The 9,389-nt window shown below is 49.1% G+C and overlaps 1 pseudogene; it reads left to right on the plus strand.

Annotated features, from left to right (window-relative positions):
- The first annotated feature begins 6,032 nt into the window (after positions 1-6,032).
- Positions 6,033-6,716, plus strand: LOC105715984 (Krueppel-like factor 4; annotated as a pseudogene).
- The last annotated feature ends 2,673 nt before the right edge of the window (positions 6,717-9,389 follow it).

The following is a 9,389-nucleotide window of genomic DNA, read 5'->3' on the forward strand; positions in this document are numbered from 1 at the left end:
TGCCCCAGCCCCGAACCGGCTCCGGCGCCCTGGAGACGAGCGCCCCTGGCGGAGGCTGCGCGCTCTGCGGCTCCCCCGGCAGTGTCGCGGGCTTCAGCTGCCGCGGCTCTCACAAATGTTGAACCGTTCCTGCCTAGCTCCAGAGAAGACAAGGAACCCTCAGCTTCTGCCCTAAAGACTTAGCCCTCTTTTCTTAGATGCCCCCTCCCATAGAGCTGACCCTACAACATCTTTCCTTTTTCCTCCTACACCGGAGCGTGAGGTGTGGGAGCACGGCTTACAGAACCGTGACTGACCATCCCCAGTGCAGATGGCCTGGATGCTGGTGCCATTGGGTAGACGTGGCCTGTGACTAACCTGGACCAAGAACCCTGGCCCTCTGAACTGCCGCCACCCCTTCTTTCCAGGGACTTTTCTGCAATAAAAAGTTGTGCAGTGGTCTGAGCTGCCAGGAGTTTAAACCTGGATTCTCCGGGCTATTCCCGGAGCACAGGCAAACCTGGTTGTGTGGAGGGGTCAGGGCAGGAACGGTACCAGGAAGCAACCTCCTCCCTTCCTGGTGTGAGGGTCTATGTGACTTAAATGTATAGTGATTCGATATTATAGAACCAGGGTCTTTAGGATGGGGAGTGCAGAGTCTGGGGGAGAGCCAGAGAAGTGGTCCATTCATGCAGAAGGGTCTAGCCTGGGGCCCACAGACAACTTTTGGGCAGCAGGGCTGAGAATTCCATTCTTCATCCATTCATTCACTCCACACATACTTACTGAATGGCCTCATAGTGCTTGGTACAGGGGACACGATGGCGAGGAAGACACTCTGGGACCCCTGGAGATGAGGTTCTGGAGGGGGCAGGTGGGCCATAGATAAGGAAGCTGAGCAGAAACAGAAAATGGTGGGATGGGGACTGGGCCAGTGCCTTCTACCACCTTGATGGGGCACTTGAGGACAGGTGGCCTTTGCAGATGGGGAGCTGGAGGGATATGAGCACAGTTGGGTGGCCCAAGCCTGGGTTCTGGTTTAACACACAATTGGGCCACACAGTTGTGTTAATATGATCTGGTGGTGGGCAGGGGAACAACACACTATGGTGGAGGAAAGTGTGGGCTGTGGAATCAGAGGGAGGCTCCGGTTCTGTCTCTACTTCAGATCTAGGGTGTAAGTTGGTCTGAGTTTTTACAAGGCATTGGACTTTGGGGGTCAGAAGGTAGACCAGTCTAGGGAGTTGGGTGGCTAGAGAAAGGCTGGATTTCTACCACGCAGCCCAAGAGAAGCTTCTGTACAGTGAGCCCACATTCCTTTTTATTGCATAAAATTACATCATCAATGCAACAATAGTTTCTGCTTTCCATGTCTCTGGGTGGGGCTAAAGTGCGTCATTGGCCAGAGGCCTGGGCTTTACCTTTTAAGGCACTCTAGTGCCAGAGTGTCTGCTGTGTTCTTCTGGGTTCTGCCCAGAGGACAGGTATGCAAAAGGCCCTCTTCCTGTGTAAACAGAAAAGTCTCATGCAAGAGGAATGGGACTGAAACTTGGCTGGCAGGCTGCCACCCTCCTGGGTAGGGGGTATGGCCCCACTGGGCTCACACATCAGCCCTGGTTGATAAACTCTGACCTGCCAACACTCACAAATGCAAACCAGCTGCCTGAAGATTCTTTCAAGATTCTTTAGTCTAGCTCTGTGCTCCTCGCATTTTGCTAGGGGGTCATGAGGTTCTGTGATATTCAAGGCCAATTTTCTCCAGCTTCTGCTGTGATGATCATGTCAACAAGGGAACTTTGTGGGAATTGTAGGCAGGATCTAGGATGTACATTCTGCAACCTGTGTCACCCAGGACTGGTTGCTCACATCCACCCCTGACCCCTCGCTTTTTTTTGAGATGGAGTCTCGCTCTGTTGCCCAGCCTGGAATGCAATGGCGTCATCTTGGCTCACTGCAACCTCCGCTTCCTGGATTCAAGCGATTCTCCTGCCTCAGCCTCCTAAGTAGCTGAGATTACAGATGTGCGCCACCATGCCTGGCTGATTTTGTATTATTATTATTATTATTTTAGTTGTCAAGTGATCCTTTATTGAAATATCTTCCTTTGTGCTTCTTAACTAGCTGGGCTTTCCACAGCACCACTGTTGATGTCATCTATGATGTCATGAGGGTGGTGGCCATCAGCATTACAGTCCACAGACTGGGCAGTCCCCAGGATCTCTTTAATGGTTCCAGACAGTTCTGTGGGTAAAGATCAGTGCTGCATCTGTTGAGCAATGTTGACGATCACATCAAAAATGATATTTACACTGTGTTTGGTGTTTTTCTGTTTCTTTCTGTCTCTGGTTGGTTCCTTGAGGGCTTTGATGATCACAGCAGAGGCAGAAGGCACCACTCAATCTGGGCCTGTCTGTTCTGAATGGTCAGTTTCACTGTAATCCTCAGGCCCTTCCAGTCACCCATTGCTTTGGCAATGTCATCATCAACTTTTTTGGAGACAGACCCAGGGGCTGATCTTGGCGGCCAGCGCAGGAGTGGCACTGACTTCACCCCCAGTGCACCTCAGGTATATGACTTTGATCTCACTGGGGTCAAACTTCGGCAGCACGAGGGAGGCAGCTGGTGTCAGATGAACCCGGATTCAGGTTGACCAAAGGAAGTTGCACTTTGGCCTCCTCCAAGCCGAAAGCTGAAAGTGATTTTGTATTTTTAGTAGAGACGGGGTTTCACCATGTTGGTCACGCTGGTCTCGAACTCCTGAACTTGTGATCTACCTGCCTTGGACTCTCAAAGTGCAGGGATTACAGGTGTGAGCCGCCACGCCTGGCACATCTTCCCTTTTTAAACACTGAACCTGGACTTGACTGATGTCAATCCAGAAGATCCCAAGGGCTTTGGGGTCAGGTTTGAATTTCTTCCTGGGCCAGGGCCATGTGGGTCACAAGCAATTTTGTGCTTTGGAGACTAATTCCCTGAGAGGCTCCCCTGGCCATGGGCCACATTCCAGCTCGGGGTGGGAGGAAACTGCCCGGTGCATTTATGGAGAGTCATTCACCAGCCCATTTATAAGCATCGTGAGTCGGGGTGGCTTCTGATGGGAGGAGGACTGTCCTCTGTTCAGTATTGCTTCTTAGCGGAAGGGCACCATGAGGCGTGAGTCCTCTGTTGGCTCTCTGTGACTGCCTCACAGTTCATTGTACTTAAACATGTCAGAGGCTGACTTAGCTGTGATCATGTCTCTATCTGAGCCCCTGGAGGGCAGTGAAGGTCTCATCCATCCCTAGGGTCTGCCTCAGAGCAGATGTGACAGGGCTGAGGCTGCATGGTCCTGGTTGGTGTGCCTGTCCTGAGATGTATTGGGCCCTGTTTTTGACCATTAGCATGTTGCATCCTGCATAACCCCTTTGCAGTCTCTTGTGGAATCTAAATGCAGTCCTTCCCTCTGTGATTTCAGCTGCAAAATACCAACCAGACCAGCCTGAAGTAATGAAGGAAGGGCCTGGATCCTGTTCCCAGTCTTGTTCTTACCTTGACCACACTTTTCACCTATTTCTGGGCCTCAGTCCTGCTCTCCTCTAGATTTAAATCGTGAAGATCCATTTTTCCCTTTATTTAATTTTAAATTTATTTTTGTAGAGATGAAGTCTTGCTCTATCACCCAAGATGAAGTGCAGTGGCAGGATTATAGCTTACTGCAGCCTTGAACTCCTGGGCTCAAGCAATCCTCCTGCCTCAGCCTCCCAAAGTGCTGGGATTACAGGTGTGAGCCACTTGCCTGGCTCCATTTTCCTTATTTTCTTCCCTACTTAGTCCCTCTGAGCCAAAGAGTAGCTGCAAAATAGAATAGTAGCTATCAGAGAGTTGTTTGAGAAAGATATTGCTACATGTAAAGTGCTTAAAGCATAGGGAGTTATATATGTCTAATTATTATTTCACTTACTGGAATTCTTTGGAAGAGTTTGGAGCCCCTTTAAAGAAAGCTCTACAAAGTCTAAGTCCAGCTAAACTCCCTCTGCCCCACCTGGAGTGAGAGTGACAGTAGGGCAGGAGGAATAAGTAGGGATGCCTAGGGGTTACAGCAAGGGCTCCTTAGCCAGGGGGCACCTCCCTGGTAATGACCCCCAGCAGCACCCGCCCATCACTACTCCCACTTTAACCCCATTCCCCATTGGTGACCCCAGCCTCACAAGCACACGTGTCTACCCGTGTGCCCACACTGCACTCATATTCACATGTACCCTTTCCTTCTTTCTTTCCTTTCTTTCTTTCCCTCCCTCCCTTCCTTCCTTTCTCTCTTTCTTTTTCCTTCCTTCCTTCCTCCCTCCCTCCCTCCCTCCCTCCCTTCCTTCCTTCCTTCCTTCCTTCCTTCTTTCTCTCTCTCTCTCTCATTCTCTTTCTCTCTCTCTTCCTTTCTTTCTTCAGATTTTCTCTCTTATTGCCCAGGTTAAAGTGCAATGGCATGACACTGCAACCTCCGCCTCCCAGGTTCAAGCAATTCTCCTGCCTCAGCCCCCTTGAGTAGATGGGATTACAGGCACCTGCCACCATGCCTAGTGAATTTTTTATTTTTATTTATTTTTTAGTAGAGATGAGTTTCTCCATGTTGGTCAGGCTGGTCTCGAACTCTTGACCTCAGGTGATCCACCCACCTTGGCCTCCCAAAGTGCTGGGATTACAGGTGTGAGCCGCCGCGCCTGGCTAAATCTCCCCTTTTCAGCACATAGCACACACAGTCACACACATAATCACACATTTAGAAACCCTCACCATCTCTCTCACATGCACGTGTTTCCACACAGGTGCCTGGAATATGCATGTACCTGGATGCAATCATATTGTTCCACTCACAGCTACCTGTAGACATGGAGCAACGCAGAATGAATATACAGTCAACAAGTGCATACACTGCATAGTTGCATGAGACCTGGACCACGCATTTCTCTCTAGCTCCTAGTCCTGTCCCACCTCTCCCAAAGAATAATAGAGCTTTAAATTGGTAAAGGATGTTAGCAGCCACCTAATCCAAACATTGTATTTCATTAGCAGATACACTAAGGCCCAGAGAGGGGAGGTGACCTGCTAAAGGTCACACAGTGAGATGTTCCTTTTCTTCACCACTCTGCACCAGGGGCATCATGTATTTGATTCATTCCCGCCTTGCTCCTCTGCCCATGTCTGTGCAGGAATGGGAACCTAGAAATTGGTGAGGGATGTGTGGCCGGAGTAGGAAGGAAGACAGGGTCAGAGCTAGAGGGAAAGTGAGGGAGTGAAATATGGCAGGTCTCTAAGGCCCAGCTGGGCTGATGACGCCAGTGAGACGCAAGGGTGGGGAAGTTGGCAGAGGTGAGAAGTTCATCAGGACTGGAGTTGCAGTTGGCTTCTGAGCTAGGGAGGGATGGAGCTGGTGTCTGGACTCCAGACAGGGGCTGCTGCTGCTGCTGCTTGTTTCCTTTATTTTTTTGAAACAGAGTCTTGCACTGTCACCCATGCTGGAAGGGAGTGGTGCAAACATGGCTCAATGTGTAGCCTCACCTCCTGAGCTCAAACTGTCCTGCTTCAGCCTCCTAAGTAGCTGGGACTATAGGTGCACACCACTTCGCCAGCTAATGCTTTTATATTTTGTAGAGATGGAGTCTCACCATCTTGTCTGGGCTGATCTCTAACTCCCGGGCTCAAGCAATCTTTTCACCTTGGCCTCCTGAAGTGTTGGGATTATAGTGTGAGCCATTGCACCCAGCCTAGGGCCAGCTTCTGAGCTGTGTGATGTCACAGAGCTGTGTGATGTTACAGCATAAAGGGTGTGAATGATCGATGACAAATTCTGGAACTTTCCAGGATTCTGTCCTGCTAAAAATTTCATCAGAGGTGGCCGAGAGACCTTGGTTTGATTCTACCTTTTACAAGAGACTTTGTATTTTTAGTCTAGATGCTTTTGGTCTCTTAATATTCTTAATCATCTCTAGTGTCCAGAAGGGTAGAGGTGTGAGACTTCCATTTCTGCTGCATTTTCTGGGCCTCAGACTGGAAGTTTAGAGATTCACTCTGGTGTAAAGATGTATGTTCAGGGTGGCAGCCACCTGGTGCTGGTGGCGTCCTACAACGGCAGGCCGCCATGCATGTGCCCCAAGATCAAGCAGGAGGTGATCGTCTCGTGCACCCACTTGGGCGCTGGAACCCTCTCAGCAATGACCATCGGCCAGCTACACACGACTTCCCCCTGGGGCGGCAGCTCCCCAGCAGGACTACCCTGACCCTGGGTCCTGAGGAATTGCTGAGAGGGGGTGTCACCCTGCCCTACTGCTTCCCCCTAGCTTCCATCCCCACCCGGGGCCCAATTACTCATCCTTCCTGCCTGACCAGATGCAGCCACAAGTCCCACTGCTCCATTACCAAGAGCCCATGCCAGCCGGTTCCCACATGCTGGAGGAGCCCAAGCTGAAGAGGGCAAGGCAATTGTGGCCCCGGAAAAGGACCGCCACCCACACTTGTGATTACACGGGCTGCAGCAAAACCTACACAAAGAGTTCCCATCTCAAGGCACACCTGCGAACCCACACAGGTGAGAAACCTTATCACTGTGACTGGGAAGGCTGTGGGTGGAAATTTGCCCGCTCAGATGAACTGACCAGGCACTACTGTATAAACATACTGGGCACCGCCCATTCCAGTGCCAGAAATGCCACTGAGCCTTTTCCAGGTTGGACTACCTCACCTTACACAGGAAAAGGCATTTTTAAATCCCAGACAGTGGATATGACCCACATTGCCGGAAGAGAATTCAGTATTTTTTACCTTTCACATTGTCTTCCTGATGAGGGGAGGAGCTCAGCCAGAAAGCACTACAATCATGATCAAATTCCCAACTGAGTCAATTTGTCAGTGGATAATCAGGAAAAATGAGGAATCCAAAAGACAAAAGCAAAGAACAGCTGAGGTCTGTGATCGGATCTTCTTTCATTCCAATTCTAAATCCGACTTGAATATTCCTGGACTTACAAAATGCCAAGGGGGTGACTGGAAGTTGTGGATCTCAGGGTATAAATTATATCCGTGAGTTGGGGTAGGGAAGACCAGAATTCCCTTGAATTGTGTATGGATGCAATGTAAGCATAAAAGATCGCCTTGTATTCTCTCTACTTTCTAAAAGCCATTTTTATGATGTTAGAAGAGGAAGAAATTCAGGTACAGAAACATGTTTAAATAGCCTAAATGATGGTTCTTGGTGAGTCTTGATTCTAAAGGTACCAAATGAGAGAGCCAAAGTTTTCAAACTGCTGCAAACTTTGACCAGGAGCATCTATATTTGTCTTCTGATCTACATTTGTGACCTAAGCCAGATAATACACCTGGTTTACTTCTTTACCATTTTTATGCAGACAGTCTGTTATGCACTGTGGTTTCAGACATGCAATAATTTGTACGATGGTTTATTCCCAAGTATGCCTTAAGCAGAACAAATGTTTTTTTCTATATAGTTCCTTGCCTTAATAAATATGTAATATAAATTTAAGCAAATGTCTATTTTGTATACTTGTAAACTACAAAGTAAAATGAACATTTTGTGGAGTTTGTATTTTGCATACTCAAGGTGAAAATTAAGTTTTAAATAAACCTGAAATATTGAAAAAAAGATGTATGTTCAGGGAGTCACCTTGGCCCATAGTGGGGCGGAGCTGTCATTTCCCCCATCCCTACCTCATCAGTGTTTGGTGAACACTTCCATGCATGAAGGTGCTGAGCAGCCCTTGGTAAACATGGAGATTTCTCTGTGTACTTGTGATCTCTGATCATAGATACAAGTGTCATAAGAGGTTGGCCATAAGAGGCCCTGATCCCTGGAGGGACTTCTACTTTACATCCTGCAAAAGAATAATACTAATGATTAAAAAAGAATAGAGGGCCGGGCATGGTGGCTCACGCCTGTAATCCCAGCACTTTGAGAGGCCGAGGCTGGTGGATTACGAGGTCAAGAGATCGAGACCATCCTGGTCAACATGGTGAAACCCTGTCTCTACTAAAAATACAAAAAATTAGCTGGGCATGGTGGCGCGTGCCTGTAATCCCAGCTACTCAGGAGGCTGAGGCAGGAGAATTGCCTGAACCCAGGAGGCGGAGGTTGCGGTGAACCGAGATCGTGCCATTGCACTCCAGCCTGGGTAACAAGAGCGAAACTCCGTCTCAAAAACAAAAACAAAAACAAAAACAAAACAGAATGATTATTTTGTGGCATGAACCATCTAAGCCTTTTACATATATGAAATCCTTTAATCCTCTCATCAACTTATGAGGTGGTTGCCCTTTCTGTCATCCTCATTTTAGAGGTGTGGAAACAGGCACAGAGAGGGTAAGCACACCGCCCAACCCCACTCAAGTAGGAAGGACCAGAGCCCAGCTTGGGGCCCAGGCAGTCTGGCTGGAGTCCATGTTCCCCACTCTATGCCCTATCATCTTGCTATGTGCTGTTTTCTGTCTTTAAGGAAATGTATCAACTATGGCAGGTCTCCAAAGCCCCAGAGTGACTCCATTAAAAACAAAAGAAAGCCACGTCGAAGGCTTTTTGAAACTTTAAATAATATTCATGTATTCACCCCTTAAAGAATTCCAATAAATTACTCAGGCATGAGTCTTCCCTACCAAAGCACTGGATGATGTTGCCTCAGCTTTGAGTGATTGGTGAATCTGATCTTCATGATCCATCAGTTTACAGAAATGCGTGAGGTGTTTTCTGGGAGATAGCTGCGGTTTAGTGAAATGAGCGCTAGCAACACACACAGGGCTTAAACCCCAGCTGAAGCACCCAACTAAGCAGGGACCCTGCCCCAATTACTGAGTGCTTCTGAGTTCTGGCTTCTTCATCTACAAGGTGCATCATTAGGGTTTTGTGGATAAAGTTACATCACGTAGGGGCCTAGCACAACTCTTGGGTACATCTGAGCCTTCTGTGAGGTGAGGGATAGAGAACTGTACTGAAGACCCTTGGGCCTCTTGCTGCTCCACGTGACTCTGGGGACCCTCTCTAACCCTGACCCCTGAGGAGGGTAACAGAGATGCGGACAAGACCCAGTTTGGTTACATTAATTTATTGAAACACAGATCAAGGCAGAGATAAACAGGGCAGGGGAGGAAGGGGAGAGGCAGGAAGGCAGTGGCCATGGGCGAGTTTCTGGTCCTGGCTCTCCCTGCTCCTCTTGTGGGTGCCGGGGGACTTCTTTCTAGGGTAACCTTTCCCGGCTGGGGTGGCAGAGCCCAGAAGTGGGGGAATCACATGGAGCAATGAGAGGCCAGGAGTGGGAGGGGTCTTTCAAAGTGCAGGAGCAATAGCTGAGCACTTGGTCCAGGCGCCTGGGCTGGATGGACCGAGCAAGGCAGGGCAGGAAAGGTGCTGGGGTCTGGGGCTTGAGTTGGGGTGC

Source organism: Aotus nancymaae, unplaced genomic scaffold, assembly GCF_030222135.1.
Source record: "Aotus nancymaae isolate 86718 unplaced genomic scaffold, 86718_ANA_hifiasm-v0.15.2.pri h1tg000016l, whole genome shotgun sequence".
NCBI lineage: Eukaryota > Metazoa > Chordata > Mammalia > Primates > Aotidae > Aotus > Aotus nancymaae.